Source organism: Rhagoletis pomonella, unplaced genomic scaffold (genome assembly GCF_013731165.1).
Source record: "Rhagoletis pomonella isolate Grant_MI unplaced genomic scaffold, Rhpom_1.0 Rhpom_scaffold_00004, whole genome shotgun sequence".
Taxonomy (NCBI): Eukaryota; Metazoa; Arthropoda; class Insecta; order Diptera; family Tephritidae; genus Rhagoletis; species Rhagoletis pomonella.
This window is the reverse complement of record NW_023458558.1, coordinates 23,864,599-23,882,351: the sequence shown is the minus strand read 5'-3', so window position 1 is coordinate 23,882,351 and position 17,753 is coordinate 23,864,599. Positions and strand designations below refer to the sequence as shown.

Below are 17,753 nucleotides of genomic sequence, written 5' to 3'. Positions count from 1 at the left end.
CTTTTAAAAGGCTTATCTGGGTATGTATCTTGATCTGGGTGCACAGGCTGTGCTTATGACCGGTTAGATACACAGGGAACAACCTGTTAGTATATGTATAAAAGATGTTTGTATGTATGTTCCTTTTAGGATAGTCAAAGAGCTTGGCATGTTCGTAGTCTCGAAGAAGGAGACCTGTTCTAATTTTAAAGATTTATTGACCCACACTCGTATGGACATATATGTAACTGCGGGTGGCACGTTTATTCAATTCAATTGCTTTTCTGTTTTTTTCATTACAAACATTTATTATTGATAGTTACATTAATTTAATTATTTTATTTTTTGTTTTTTTTTTTTCATACTCTTTGGTTAGCTGCTGTTGCTGCCTGCAAGGGCCCACATTGTATGTAAATATGTATTTCAAATAGTTTACTGAGTTACTAGCTGGTCTGTGGGTAATTGAGAGTGAGTTAAATTTGGATGTTTCGATACTTTTGCGTGTTAGTATGTATTTATGTATCTTTGCATATGCATGCATATACATAGCTACATATGTATATACATAAAATATGCATATGTATGTGAGTACTTATACACATACCCATATAGACGAATACGTACGTACATACATACATACATACTTATTTCGCTATGTGGAAACAATATTATGATTAAACATCAGATTTTGCCACGGTTTGGCAGTCGTTTGCGCGTTCGCCTGTGCTCAGTAACGAATTGTCTCTGATACGCGAAGTTTGATACGGTGCGCAATTGCAACCGTTGTAGTTTTTTGTTGGTGTGAAGGAAGTGAAGGAATTGCAAAATCATCTGGTTTTATGGTATGAAATAAAAATCGTTTGTAGAAAGAAGTATTTTTTTTTTTTTTTTTTTTGTTAAAACGCAAACAAAGTGATACTTAAAAATAAGAATTTTTTATAAGACGATTTAAGAAAAATATTTACACACGTTTGTATGTACGTACGTACGTATTCGAATGCAATGGACTGGTATTATAGTGACACAAAAGCCTTGTTATACATTTTGTTATGGAATTGGCACAACAACTTCAGTGAACTTCTTTGCGCTAGCCATTGTTTTAAAGCTTCTTTAACGCTTTGCTAATTGTTGCTGAAAATGTGGTGTTGAAACAAAAGACTTAAGCTGCAAACACTGTCTGCGCATACGTATGTATGTACATAGTATATTCATGTATCTATGTATGTAATTCCATGGTTTTGCATTTGTGCGTTTTTGTTTGTATTTGTGCTTCGAATTGCTGATTAACCAAAAATTACGTGAATATATAGAAACAGTGGAATAGCAAATATTACAAAATGTGTTAATTTTTTTCAATAAAAATACTCAAGTGTGCATTGTATGTAGCTTGTTGTTGCTTCTTTACAGCGCTGGTGGAGCTAGCTACTAAACCATGCATACAAATGTATGTACTTATTTTTTATTTGACGTTTTATTTTTGGTATGTACAGACTTAGTATGTACATATGTAAGTTAACCAATGCGGTTTGTCTTATGCTCCACAAGCTGTTGTGTAAAAATTTTGCAATTAGCTTAATTGAATGAGAATTTGTACAATGTTTATATGAATGTGGTTTGAAAATTCGATAGATAATTCACCTGCACTTTTAGGATCGCATTGACATTGAGGTTCAACAGTATAAAAACTAATTTGCCAGAAGGTATTCCCAAAATCCAAAATTCAAGTATAAAACAACACTCAGCCATCAACAATTGTATTCGTAACAAGTGAATGGACATTTATCTATGTAGCTCGTCGACTTCCTTGTGCGCCAGGTAGTGCAATCGAAACCTGCCCCAAATGTAAATAAACTATAACAACAAATTGAGAAATGAGAAATGAAAAATAAAAAAAGAAAATTGCACAACTAAACACTAACTGCATTCAAACAAACATTCAGAAGTACTCGCCGACCACGGCCATCGTGGCGCACAGTGTAGGATTTTTCAGGTCTAGGGGAACTTTATTCACAAAACTAAATGGTGGGTACTCATGCCAAACGTATGCCATTCGACTCGGCATTTATAAAGGCTGTTTCACGTTATTTCAAATTCAAACCACCGGCAACGTAGCGCACTGAGTAGCCTGTCTCAAAGTGACTACATTGTTTTTTAAAGGAAAGGGGTTACCTCACAAGTGGTCCCATTCTAATTTGGTTTAAATGCGATCATTGGATCATAATGAGATTAAGGATAATCTTAAATTTTTATATAAGAATTGAAGTCGGTTTTGTTTTTTGCTTAAAAATTACTGGTTGTTTGATAAAATTGTTATTGTGTGTAAATAATAAATAATAATAAAAAAAATAAGCTTGTGTTGTTGTTTGTTCTCCTTAGCGTCCTGTGTGTATATATTTTTAAAATAGAGACTTAAAAGTGTACACCCATGTAGAGAGCTTGAAATCATTTTTTTTTTTTTGTATATTCATATATATATCTCTATTAGAGTACAATTAGTATAGCTGCGTCTGCCTGCGTCACTCATATATATATATTTTTTCTATAGAGGTGCACAATATGAGGAAATTAAACAATTTCAAATGTGGTATCAGAGCAAAAAGGAGGATAGAAATGAACTAACGTGCCATTACATATTTGAAAACAATAATAATGCCATGGACAAAGACCCCAAATCAAGGAGTTTGCCGTTATTCAAGTCAGCGCAAGCTTGCCAAGTTTCTTGTTGCAAACAAAACGTGACTTTAAAAAAAGAAACCATCATCCCAAAAATGATACATCTGTGGAGCAAGAACAACAAACAAAATTAACCAAGTTACAGTAGCTTCTCGCTTGCCAGATGAAGAGATCTATTCATTTAGAATATCTCCCCAGCCCTCCTGGATTAGGTGTTTCGAATGCATAATTCACATATCATACAAACTAGAGATGAAAAAATTACAAGCACACAGGATCACAGAAGAAAAAACTTCGGTAGCCACAAAAAAGGCATATGTTCAACAAAGACAGCGATCTGAAATGGGACTCCTTTGACAGCGATGTGTACCAATATGATGGCAATACTGCCCGAAGATTTTTCTGAAACTCTTTAAAATCAGCCAAGATCACAGATACTGATGCCTTGAAGCATTATCAAGCAGTTTGGTAATCGATGTCGAAAAATATATGTAAAGCTTATGCTGAGGAAACCAAAACAATTTTTCTGAAAAAGTACCCTTAGTATTATATGCCCGCTAGTGAGCATAAGATTCTTCAACACGCGGAGAAGATAATTCAAAGCTGCATTCTGCCCCTACTACAAAAGAAGCTCAAGAAAGCATCAAAAAAGAGTATAGACGCTTTCGCGAGCACTTCAATAGAAAAATCTCTAATACATTATATGTATAAACATATGTACTACATATAAAAATTAAAATTAAAATAGCGAACGCCTGACCGAATTATATAATTTTTGTTGTTCTCTTTTTTTGTCGCAATACAATAATGGCTTAAAAAAAATGAAATTTCTAAAACTGCAAAAGGAAAAGCCGGAAAATCGAAAAATCAGTATTCGCATAAATTGTAATTCCAAACACTCGGGAATGGCTTGACCGATTTGGATATTTTTTTTTGTTTTGTTCGTCCCAATATAGTAATATCAAAAAATACACATAAGAAATAATAAGCGATTAAAAGAATTATGTTCCCCTAGATTTGTAAAATTCCACACTGTGCGGCATCGGTATTTCTAAAACCAGCCAATAACTATGAATGCACACATATGTACATATGTATGTGCATATATGTATGTATGTATGTAAATATAGCGCTCTAGAGAGTCCATAGAGTCCGTAGCATCTGTCGCGCTAGTAGGTTTTATCCGCGAGAGCACCAATCGTGCCACAATTAGTAGCATGCACCTGATAAGAGCACAAGTTCCACATGCTTCAGCTGTACTCAAAGCAGTAGCACCTCAGTTTATAGTCCACATTGTTTATATAACATTGGCCACTTTTTTGTTTGCCTTTCTTTTTTTAGGTTTTTTATTTTTATTTTAAGTTTTGTCGATTTTCATCTGACTCAATACTCATGTATATGCGTAATTATCCAACGAGAGGTTTTTGGGGCATGAGTATCAAGAAATGCAAGCTAAGAGATTTTAATAATACTGGATATACACTGCAATATGCAAAGAAAAATTAAGTTGAGATAAATAAGAACGAGTAAAGCCGAATTTCCACTAGGCATTGAAATGACAAAAAATTTACGCCATTTAAAAAAATGCCATGTGGGAATGAACTTAATGACAATTTTTTTAATGTAATGACACGATTATTTTGTAATGCCTGACTTTGTCATTTGTCATTTTTGCCATTTAATGCCTAGTGGAAATCCAGTATAAGGCTTAAACATTTAAATTTCGTAAAATATGTGGGCTAGCGATCGCCATAATGTATTTTATTTGAGATTTAATAAATTCCATATATTTACTTATGTATGTATGTATGTATGTATGTAGTGGTTAGAAGCCCTCGAGATACTTGGATATTTAAATTTGGAGACGATTTTATAACCAAAAACCAAGTCATTGAAAGTGTTTTTAGGACTTCTACACCATTTGTACTAATGCAGTTAGAAACGTTTTACATATCTGAACCCAAGTCCTCCACTTTAAAATTTACAAATAAATCGTGTGTGTCTACCCCTATTTCGAATATTGCGCGTATGGGGCATACCTGGTCGATGGTGGATTTGCCAGTTCTTAAATCACACTGATAAGAACCAATCGGTTCGTTGACGGCGAAACCCCCAAAATACGCTCGATATGATGCTTATGTGGCGGGTCGCCTATCTTGTGGGTTTGTCAGAGCACACTAATGGTGTTTCGTTTATACAAAAAATATAGCCTCCTTATTGCCCTCTTCTTTATATTCGTGAGTAGAGGGCCTTATAAACTCCTCGCCCGCAAACTTGGAATAGCTCAGATGGTAGACCGTCAGCTTCAGCTTCTAAGTTGTTTTTTAGCCGCGCAATTGCTATTCATACATCTTCATATTCAGGCGATGGGACATGGATTCCGTTGTCATCGAAATGGAGCTCTGGACAATTCTCCGCTACTTTCAGTACGGTTACCATTTAATACCCTATTCCTGCCATAATTTAAGTATGTTATGGACACTGGTCACTTGGCCGGCGTGGTTGTTCACCCAATTTTCTGGTTAAACTTTCGGGCTATTTCGGCCTCCCGCTTTTCTATTATGGAAAATACTTCTCACTTCCCTCTTCAATTTCCTATAACGGTTCCACACGGCTCGCATTGCACCCGATCACACCCTGTAGGAGGCATATTTTTACTCTGCAGCTTCCTGTCACTCCTCTTCGTACCAGTTATTCGTTCAGGCTTGCTGGAATACGACTGCTTCTTATTGGCGTCCCTAAATTGGAGCGCTGAGCGTTTGCACAGGCATGAGGATTTTTGACAGTTGTTGGCCAATTGACGCGCCAATTTAGGGACGGCAGTTAGACTACGGTACATAATGATCGGAAAATGTAATTCATATACCCGCATATGCCGGTTTATTGAAGAGTGCTCTCTGAGCGCAGGTGTGACAATCGAGTGTTGCATAAATTGGCCGTCTGTTGTGATTGCGTGGAAACGCATATATGTATGAATGTATGTATTTAAGAGCTGATATACATGTGTACAAATGTACGACGATTTCATGGTATACAAAAGTAGAAATAGTCCAAATTGGACAGTTAAATCCAGTACATCGCATGCATTTATTTTGTGGGCACAACATACACACACGTCCAATGATCAAAGCCAACACCAACAGATGCAGTGTAAATGCTTCTGTTTCAACAAGGCCCAAAAGATAATGATTAGTAATAACGACTGTGCCTTTCAAATGAAATAGCTACCTAAAATCATCTTTAACCAAATATGTACTTACGGCTCACCTAAACCAAATAAATAAAATGCTAATGGGTGTATTAACTGGCGTACGTTCAGCGATTCAATGCAATTCGATGGGAAATCACGAAACGCATTTTTTCAGTATTTTGTTTACAAAGTTTGAGCAATTTGCGCTGATGATAATTGACCTTGGGAAAAAATGGATGTAAAGACATGCATACATGAATATTTAATTTTTGAATACTACCTACGTAACTACAATAACCGATCGTTCAACTTTATAAGCTGATTCAAAGCGATTTATTTACATAATTTAATTTTACGAGTATGTATGTATGTACGAGTATATATGTATACTTGTATCTGGGTATGTATGTATGTATGTATGATGATTTGATTTGGGAAGCAATTCCAATATATATTAAAGTAAAATCTGTGGGGATCCCCGCCTAAACAAGAAAAATAGTATAAAATAATCGTCATCATCATGGTTACAATTAATTGAAATTATTACCTTTACAAAAGCGAAATAAAGGCAAAAAAAAATTGGAAATAAAGTAAATGATGCTATTACTTTTTTTAACAAAAATTATATACTTTTTTACTGCAGACAAGTTGTTGCCAAAACGCAGCAAAAATCTTCCAATACCTTAAAAATATAAAAATATAAAATATCGAGGGCTTATATTCAATAATACCCTCTATCTGCAATTTTCACAAAAACTACTTTGTGATTTTAGAACCCATCTGGCACTTATTACCTGTCATCGCTGATGTTAATTCTGATTTGCAATTTAATAGTGTAAAGTCTTCTGTCAAGCGTAATGCAATGACAGTTAAATCTTAGGTGGATTTTTACATCAGAATCTCATTTTTGTGAAGTGTGCAGATAGACGGTATTATTGAATATAAGCAGAGACCGTAAATAGCAGCTAAACTTGGCCAGATTTTCTTTTTAATTCGAAATAAAAGTCTTTCTGGACAGTAAAGAAATCGCTTATCCAAATTAAACAAATCTGGTACCAAATAAAAGAGGGCTTAAATAGCTTTTAAACAGAAATAACGATCGAAGGCTACCACTTCTATTTATAGCGGACCGCCGTGAAGCTATGCAAAATAAATGTCTGAAAGAGCAAATTTATTATGGATTTTATTTCGCTTTTGAAAAGGTAATAATGTCAATTGACTTTATTTCGCGCCAGTATGCGAAATAGTGTCAATTTACCTTATTTCCGGATTTTATTTCGCTTTTGAAAAGGTAATAATGTCAATTTACTTTATTTCGCACCAGTATGCGAAATAGTGTCAATTTACCTTATTTCCGTTGATCTTGTTACCTGTTACCCATCATCAGTAGTAAAAGTTTACAAGTAGACTAAACGTACGGTTGCCAGACGTGCTGATTTTATCAGTACAGTATTGATTTTTCAACTCTTGTACTGATTTTATTCAGTACGCTAATGTCTTGATTTTTCAAAATTTGTACTGATTTGTACAGAATTATCAATTCAAATAAAATACTTAAGGATTTTCTTAGGGAACTTGTTTAAACTGTACTGTTAAAAGTAAGAAGAAATAATTTAATTATAGTTGGCATGTTTCAGATAATGTTTGATATGCCCAAGATATTAATACAAAAAAAATATCAATCGTTTTATGGGCATATCGCCGGGTCGTTACGTACCACTTGCGATAATATGATGGAGCTTAAATTATTTAAAAAGAAGGCTGATGTTTTTTTTTTGTCGAGTGTTGCTAGTTACCTCGAAAATAAGTTTCAGTTTAATAACATCAAATTTGAATATTCGAATGCCTTTTGCCTATTACTTAAATATAATTCTTTTTTTTCACAATTCACTGGCATTATAAGAGAGTTTTGCATACAAGACATAGAGTTAGATACTCTTTTTAGCGAATTCTTAGTCTTTCAAAGTTTTTGTGTTGCTGAAAAAATTAATTTAGGTCACGAGGAATTATAGAAGAAGTATTTTTCCACATCTGAAGAAATATGTAATTTTGTTCAAACGAAGCAATTGATAGGATTTTAAAATTAAAGTTTGCTTCCTGGCGCAAAAAGAGAAACCGGCTTCCAATTAAAATTTTTTTAAAGGGAACTTCATATTGAAAGTAATTTTTAAATGAAATGTATAGAGTTCCTTGACTATTTAAACCCTTAAGATGGAAATTATCTCATTATTGCTATTCAAAATTGTCATATATGAACTAATTTATTGGCTTCTGTGTACAATGATGTCTAGACTCATGTTAAAATGAATAACACCTTTATTTTTTTATGAACTATACTTTACTTATCTACCAAAATATTTTTAAAACAAGTACTCAGGCGGTTTAACTTTTAATATGTTACTTACATGGATAATTTTGCTTTGAATAAAAATGTACTGAAAGTTTAACGTACAGATTTCGAGCAGACAAAATCTGGCAACCCTAACTAAACGACTCCTTTGTGGTTTATAATCACTTTAAAAGCAGTAATCGAAAATAAAGAGGTTGTGTTCTTTTGCTCATCAAGAGAAATATTTTGTAAAACTGGTAACATATTCTACGCAAAATGTGATTGCTTCAAATTAAAATGTACATACATATAAGCTGAAAGCGGCAATTTCATGCGAAAGTTTGAATCGTGCTGCATATACATACATACCTACATACATACATAAAGACTAGTAAATTTTAAGAAAAAAAATAAAAATCCAACTTAGATTCTCATATAAACATTTAAGAGTACCGTTAATTTTTTCATGATCCAATGATCGGATCTAAACCAAATTAGTATGGGACAACGTCTGAGGTACCATATTTCCTTAAAAAATTGTAGAAATCGGCTAACGTGCTTCAAAGTTATGCGGTAGCATAGATAAAAAAAACTAAAAAATATTCCGGCGAATCAATAACTTCCTACTCTTTTTGAAGTCGGGTAAAAACACTTTTAAAAGTTGATTTATTCAATTTGCATAAAAAATTAATAGATAAGAACTGGTCGTTCCGGTTAAATTACTACCAAAATAAGTATTTTACAGAATTTTCCAATGTAAAGAAAGTTGTGATAAGGTGGAGCAAAATCCGCTAAGTGAATTACTTAGTTTAGTTGAAGCCCTTAAGAAAAGGCCTATCAGGGAAGATTACTTCACTGGGCCGTTATGTAGTGAGAATGTTGGACATTCGTTTAAATATCAGCGGCCCTGTTTGTATGTATTTATATAATAATAATAATAATATAATAGATTGGCGCTTACAAATATGTTAGTGTTTGGCCGAGCTTCCCTCCGATTTGTGGCGTGCGAGGGACCTACAGTTTTACGCCGACTCCGAACGGCGATTGTATTTTAATGAGAAGCTGTTTTTCATGGCCTGCCGAGGGGCGACCGCTGTTAAGAAAGAACCTTTTTTTCCTATATTTTTTTGCGATGTGTTTTGACTATATGTATTTATTTACATACATATATTTTATTTTGAATATTTAAAGATTTTTTTTTTTAATAACATCGGAATATTTTGAAGCAAAAAATCTGATTTTAGAATTTGTGAAATAATTTAAACGGAAACTTAATACTAAGCTGACATTAAGTTATGTAAACATCCTCAACTACATACATACATACATAGATAGTGTAGACCAGTACAGTGCAGAACGACATCTCACATTTAGTGCAAGAAAAACCCTCATCGAACGCTTTTCCTGCACTAGAGTACGCTAGTGTGTTCATCGAACAGACCTAATGCTTAAATATATACCTATACTTATGTATTTGCAAGCACATACACACATAACTATGCATGTAACATTTTTTTCAACGATTTCAACTAATATTAACTTAATTGCCATTTTAACTAAGAGTCATGTTGAGTAAAGATTTTCAACACGAGTTAACTAACACAAGCATCGTTTAGCTTTTTTGTTTACAATACCAAAAAAAAAAAAATATATTGCGCAAAAACATTGACAAATTGTGTTACAACGAAAAGTAATAGAACTACTACAATAATCTCTCAAATAAATAAACCAAAGCAAACAAATAAAACGTACAATTAATGCATTCATTTGAATGTATGTACATATATATCTACAACGCCAGACATTGGTCATTCATTGTAACTCTATGTACATTAACATGCTGAGTTTTTAGACATGGGAGCGCATACTTAACTAGGAAATATACAAGAAGGCAGAGTGTATAGTTAGAGTGGCGGTTAATGTAAAAGAGAGTTACGAGGTCAACTTACCAAAAGAAACGAGTTTGCCAATGAGTTTAGCTAAAGTCTGCAGAAGCAATTAAATTGTAAGAGACTGGATATTTATGCATACATATATGTATGTATCTATGTTCATACATATTTACATATTCGTGTAATTACATGTGTGCGTAGATATTATACAGGTTTCTTTTAATATAAATGTCTAGTAGGCAACTGGGACAAATACATAAAACTATGTATGAATATATAATAAAAGGGTATTTCAAATCCAATAAATAAATATTCGCATAGTATCCATGCCGCGATGTGCATAAGAGAATTATGTACAATGTATGTATGGACATTGGGGTGATCCAAAAATGCATGAGAAAAAGTAAATAGGAATTTTTCTTTGTTCTCAAAGTTTTCCATGTATTCTTGAAAATCAATATTTCTCGATCGGAGAACCCTGGTTCTCTTCAAGAGATTTCCTATAAAAATACCCAATTGAATATTTAACCATTTTTAATAGTTACTATAACTTATAGGTCCGCCGAATACCCCAAAAAATGGTCAAATAAACAATTGGATATTGTTATTGGAACTCTCTTGAAAAGAGACAGAGTTTTCCGATCGAAAAATATTGATTTTCAAGAATTCCATACCACTTCTAAGAAAAGCTCTTTTTCCCAACTAAAATACATGGAAACGTTTGAGTTCTTTGAGCCACCGCTAAATATTTTTTGCTTTCAAATTAAAAAATAGGGGTTTATGTGTTTATTTTTTTTTTTGTATATAGAAGAATCCTGGCGGTTGAGAGCATTAAAATTCCGGTTTTACTTTTTTTTTGGCCACCCTGATGTACATACATATGTACAAAAGTATGCATATGCGTAAGTATGTATCTAGATGCATCAAAATGAGTAAATGGGCTGACAATGCATAAACAAAAAAATAAACGAAAAATCCAAGGTTGTTAGCAGGTTTGTAATATCAGCGTTGTGCTACCTTGCCGGTTCCACCATCAAGTTGTATGCAATGCTACAGTAAGTACAAGATGTACATACATACATATACCTATAAAATGTCGAAAATGAATTGAGACGGTGCGAGTCGAGTTTATTTGGCGCTCATGGATCGTTGATATACACAAATAGATATCAGCTGGCAGAGCATGTCAGCGACTAGAGATGCGCATGTGGCGTGATTTTTGCAGTGACAGTGCTTGATTCATGCGTTATCATTACGGTGCCCATTGCTACCGATTTTAGCGGGGCAGTACCGATTTTGTCCCGCTTTTTTAAAGTCGGGAATAATATGTAAGTGACCCGGATTTTATATTTGTACCGGCTTTCTTAATAGGAGTCTCCATGAACTCTGGCCCAAAACCCATTTTTCTGACAAACTTGGCAGCACTTTCGTTATCACGAAGAACATAAAATATAAGGAAGCCATAAACATAACCAGCATCCTCATTACTGGTACTTTCGTTATATTACAGTGTATTATTTTTACTTCATTCATTTTACGGGTTTTATAATTATTTGTTAAGTAAGTGTTTTATCAAACGATACTAACTTGAACTTAATGAAAGCATAAAAAATAATACTAATTTCCTAAAAAAAAATCATGGTTATGACAAATATGCGTATATGTTGTGTGTATACATTTTTCCGATCATTTTTCAAGTCCTTTTTTCTTTATTTTGTTTTAAATAAAACTGCGATAAAATATGTTATGTCTTTTTAATCTAAAAACAGATTTTAGAAATGTCCCGAAATGTAGTTCCATGCATGAGCGTGGGAAAATTTTTCTAAACTCCTGCGTAAGTGACGCATTTTATATTTTATATATGTATGTATGCAGTGGCAGCTTTTATAAATTGATCGGAAATATTGAAATGTTTTGGGGTCAAATAAGCGTAAAGAAAAATTATTTAAATGAACTATGCGTAATGAGCTGACTGCATTCGTTTTTAATTTACTTTACTTGCTTCACACTTAGCTCTGCGGCTGCATTTAAAAGAGAAATAGATTTTCATTAAAAACGGTTGCGAATATAACGGGGCATATTTCTGTCTTCGTATGGAATAGTAGCGTATGTCGCACTCCCTTTATTCTTTAAACGACAATGAGTCATTCGCAATGGTATGTTTTGCATAGTTGCCAACTTGGTGCTTTAAGCACTAGATTTAGTGCTTTTTGAAAATTAAAACGCCAAAAAAAATCATTTAGCGCCTAGTGCCTTTTTAGTGCTTTTTTTCTGAACTAAAATTACTCCGATATAGTTAAAACCTGAAATAATTTTCCAATATTTAAAGCTGTGGCAGCACTGAATTTACAAAGATCTACAAATTTAAATGCACTTAAATACAACCATGATTGATAAAAAGCTGAACTTGCAAATTCACGTTGTTCAATTATATTCGCGTTGAAAATGCTAGTAGATATGCGAGTAAGTAAAGTATTTCTTTTTTTCATTTCTAATTATTTATAAAAATTTTTATTTTTGTACCACCTGAGTAAAACACATGGTTTCTTGGTGCCGCACAATTGCTCTAGCACTAGAATTTTGAGATATCCTAACCTCAAAGTGCCAAAATCGCGGTTTTTGGCGATATTTGAGGTTATATAATGAAAACAAATTTTTTTTCCCTTATTTCTACTTAGGGCATGATTTTCGTTTGTTGGGATTCGATTTTTCTTTCTTGAGATATATCAGTTTTAATGTGCAGTACTTCGGTATTACGTCGTAACCATGAGTCACATTATAGCATGTGGCTTTTCAATCGTTATGAGAGAAAAAGTTTTGTTTATTGATTTATGTATGCATTCTTGTAAATATTGTTAATTTTTTGTTTTTGTTAAATACATACAAACTGTTATGAAAAAAGCATCAATTGATTTAAAACCATTTGGTGCTTTTAGTGTGGTAAAACGCTTTTTTCCAAGTTTTTGGTGCTTTTTGAAAATCAAAAGTTGGCAACACTGATGTTGTGAATGCCTTTCGGCATAAGCCATTTAAGTGTTATGCATGCTCAGATTCCTTAAATTCCCAAAAAAAAGTGTTTGCTATATACTAGATTTGACACAAATAGGACAAAGGATTAAAAAAGGATAATTTAGGAATTTAAATAATCTGATACTGCATAACTGCCAAACAGGTTCGGGTGTTTTCATTGATCCCAGAAAATTATATTGACCTCAAAATTAAATAACTCATTAGAATTTTCCTAGAGTGGGGAGATTCATGGAGGATCATTACTATACCAAATGCTGAAATTTCCGGTCGCATTGCAGGATTTCTTTTTATTGACGTGGTCTAACATACATACATACATATCGTCGTTTAAAGTACAAAACCGCGTACATCCTACAGTTCCATAAACAACGTAACTCTTCTTCTTACCGTTTATTTTGGCAGGTTGTAGGTGTGTTTTTGGATAGTGTTTGGTGTAGGGATGTTTCGAATGTCATATTTTTAACATTCGCGAATGCGAATGCCAATGCGAATTTTCGGAATGCGAATGGAAATACAAACAGCCGAAGAAATTTCAGTTTAGCCGGCAGCCGATTTGTTAGCCGCTTTGTAAAAAAAAATTAGCCGTTTTAGCCGTTTATTTTCCTATTTGCCTTGTTTTCTTAAAATTCAAATATATATGTTTCCATTTTTGGCTAAACGATCGAAAATCTGTTAGAAAAGGCCGTAGCGGGGATTTCCTTCATAAAATGTTTGTTTGTGAATGTCTTAAATTTAAGTGTGAAGTTTTATTCGCAAACTTAGAAAATAACAAATTGTTTCACTGTTTGCTTAACACGCGTTTGTGTTTGGATATAGTTCCAATATACATATAGAATAAATATTACAGGTATTGTCTTCCCAGATAGCGCATATTCAATTCTGCCTTAATTACAAAACATCATTGTTGCCCCCGCTTAAAGGTTCAAGGTAAGGGAAAAACGGATATTTTCAAGTACTATGTAAACATATGTATTTTTTTAAACAAACTTTTTTGCTGAGAACTTATTTAAATTCCAAGAACCGAAGCGAGAATTATCACTCAAAATATCAGATTTTAAGAAACTTGCAATTTTCTGCATGAACGCAAATTTGCAATAATTTACCAGTTTACCTGCCACCTAGTGTCCACGGTTGCATTTCAAACATAATAAATTTTTATAGAATTTTTAAAATTCTTTCAGATGCTTAAAAAAGGGATCTTCTTCATCTCCATTCCATTGTCGTAGTAACTGCCGGGTTTCCTAAGTCGACTCGGGTTGAGATTGCATTCCGATTACGAATACAGATTTTTTCAACTTAACGAACTTGTTTATTTAAATTTTCGTCGACAAAAATCCAACCATGTGCCACATCGTATGTTTTTCCTAATTGCGAATTCTTGCTGGCAAAATGTTTTCCAGCTTGAATTGCACTACTCTCCAAGAACCTTCTACATGTGAAATTTAGTTGAAACACTTTAGCCATTTTTAGCCGGTTTTTCTTTGCCAATTTAGCCGGTTGGTCCAAAAAATTCTGGCAACACTGGTTAGGAATAACATTAAAAAAGCTATAATTAACTTAAGTCATCGTTTTTGTTACTTAAAAATTTTGCAAATTATTTGAACATTAAACGAGTACTTAACCTAAACAGTGTTTTAATCTAGTAGTCAAAGTTCAAAAGGGGCATATTATATTTCAAAAAAAGATTTCTTAGAGGCTCGTATATAAGGCCGGCTGCACTGAACATTTGCCCACTTTGAACGCTGGCGAATGGAGCGCTCAAATATTTGCGGGCCAGATCTGTCAATTTGTCGTGTTTTAGTTTAGTTTTGCAGCGATCGAGAGGATTTTCACCAACAAGAGCTCGTGTTTCTTTAAGATAGGCCTTCAATTGAGCTTCAATTTCACATTTTTTAATGTCTTCTACATCCGAGCTTTCGCTTTCGCTGGAGGAATCGAAAATTATTTCTAGGTTGCTTATAAGCCTTTTGGGCGCTTCGGTTCAAGAAGCTTTCAATATTAGGCGAAAACATGATTATGAATATGATTATGATTATGTACAGAGCTTCATTGGAATACATGTGTTCGGCATGAAAGCTTCATAAATGTTCCATTTGTTAGGATTTGTTGTTTATAGGAATTCTGTGCGATAAAGCTAGTAAGAAATATGGTAGTTTTTATGACAGTAGGCTTTGATGAAAAATGTCACATTTAATAAAAATTTGAAATTATAAATATTTTTTAAAATTTTATAAATACATATTTCAAATTTCATTTTGTTCCCGTTGCCTTTGCATTATTATTTTTAAGGTATGTACATACATATGTAAATTACTAATTTATTTGTGCATTTTAACTGATTTTCTCGTTATTACAGATTTGCAACAATTAAAATCAACATTGTCATCGCCACCATAATCTTTAACGCCATCACCGCAGTCATCATCAATCAACATATCCTCCACAACCTTTAATGCCACAACCAACATCGGACCATCACCTTCAATACCGGCCCCCATCGGCATTCCACGCCTCCACCAGCAAAATCGCCACCATCACCTTCAACGCCGGCGCCAGCAATGTTATACATACATATCCATATGTAGAACGTGTGCTATTTATTTGTAAATACATATAAGAGTTTTGTATTAATAAAGGTTTTTTAAATGTAAAAATTTTGATTTTCTACTTATTTGCTTTTTCCTGTACTGAGGAGTTTATAACGACAAAAATGAGTAGTTTGATTATTAAGCTGGTGCCAGATAAAACTTTGAAGCTTTGCGTGACATTTATAACTTTGCCAGCAAAGCGCCAGACGCAAAAGGTATGCCACAATGAACGCCAAGAAAACAATTTTGTATTGCTTTTTTACTCGACAAAATTGCTGTGGATTTTATATATTTTGCTTTAAAAATATCAGCAATGTAATTAAGCTTTATGTTTCTGCATGAAAACTCGAATTTGGACGACACAAAATAAATATTAAACCGGCTGATTGTCAAAGCGCGCAAAAAGATGGGAGTTGGCCATCTTTCCGCTTCGCGCTGCAGCTTCAAGGATGTATGTGGCATACTCTGTGATTTTTCATACAATTCATCTTATCTGTCAAAGCGAATCTGTCACGTAAAGTGAAGCAAAAGTTTTATGTGGCATCAGCTTTAGTACTGAGGAGTTTATAATGACAAAAATTAGTACGTTATTTATTAGCACTGATGTGTTTATAAAAACAAAAATAAGCAGTTTTGTAGTTTTTGGAGCAGAGCAGATATATTTTTCGTTCATCAAAGTTTGCAATTAGTAAGAAGAGATAAAAAAACAACAACGACAAGGGGAAAGTGCTCTGATATTTCCTATCGCCTGAGTACTTTAATAAACACTTTTGTAATTAGTGATAATGATAAAATGAGGACTCATTTGATACTCAGCTGTCTTGCAGGGTATTTATTCAATATTGATATACATATACAATCGCTCTTTAGCAAAAAAGTTATTGTTCATGAAATTTTAGGAAAATGGGGGTGGCACCGCCCACTTATGTCATATATATGTATCTCATGTATGTATTCGACCGCTCTCAACCAAATTTGGTATCCACATTGCGCTTCTGGGCTTCAGTCTTTCACACAATACGCTCGATAAGGTCTGTAAACTACGCTTAGAAGATTGGTCCTTGCTTCTTATCAACTCCTCGCCACCGTACTTGAATAGCTCAGATGGTAAGCTGTCTGCTCCAGCAGCTTTTTTATTTTTAGCAGCTACGTATATCTAGCGCGAGTCGATGTTTGGCCCTCAAGGTGTAACGTACGTCTAAAACACTGGAAGAGTGCGTTCCTTCTATTACAACATTATGAATTTGGTTGTAACAATGTTACTGCGCTTTGTAACACACTTTTTGTTTGCTATGAAAAATGGAAAAATCAACAAAGTCTAATAGGGCATTCGCACGAGGCAATTTTACAGGCAACAAAAGTTGAATACGTAGTTGAATGAGAAGTTGAAAGTGAAAAAGTTGCCATCCCTATTCAGACGAGGCGATTTTGGATTCAACACGAATCGTTATTTTCATTACTGAAAATTAATTTAAATCGCAAAATTGTATCAATTGGCGTAAATTTGGTAAGCCAAGCGTTGGTGGAAGTGCTTTTAGCGAAGCTGAAAGATAAAATAAGAGTAAAAAAGTAAAAAAGAAAAAAAAGTATGTATAAAGAACAGTGTTGGCATTTTTGGTACAATTGTACTTGTTTGATACAATTTCATTTACAATATACTTTCCTACTACGCAGTACATTTTAGTAAAATTTTGTAATGAATACTAAAAATATATAGCTCTGAAAATTCACAGTTCACCTGTTCGTATTTACCTTTGTAAGTTTTGAAAAATGGCTTGAACGAACCAGTATAACATAGCCTACGCAAATTTTTAAAGAAACTTTTCGATACTAAGTTTTATTAAAACAAAATGTCAAAGTCAGCTTCATATAGAAACAAAGTCTTCGTTAGTTATAAGAAGAGATTTTCTTAAATATAATACCTTTACGGCACTCACATATTGATAAGGTTTTACTATTTATTTTATTATTCTTTAATTTTAATTATCTGTTTATAAACTATAATGTATTCCTTAAGAAAAACTGTATAAACCCAAGATTAAATCTTTGCGAAACATCCAAAAACCAACATA

General features: G+C 33.5%; 1 protein-coding gene across 1 annotated transcript in view; it reads left to right on the top strand.

The window, feature by feature from the left end:
* The first annotated feature begins 688 nt into the window (after positions 1–688).
* Positions 689–17,753, top strand: part of LOC118737295 (ABC transporter G family member 20) — a 35,883-nt gene continuing 18,818 nt past the window's right edge. Inside the window, exon 1 of the mRNA XM_036467705.1 lies at positions 689–821. The gene's annotated coding sequence lies outside the window, so the exon portion shown is untranslated. The remainder of the gene's footprint in view (positions 822–17,753) is intronic.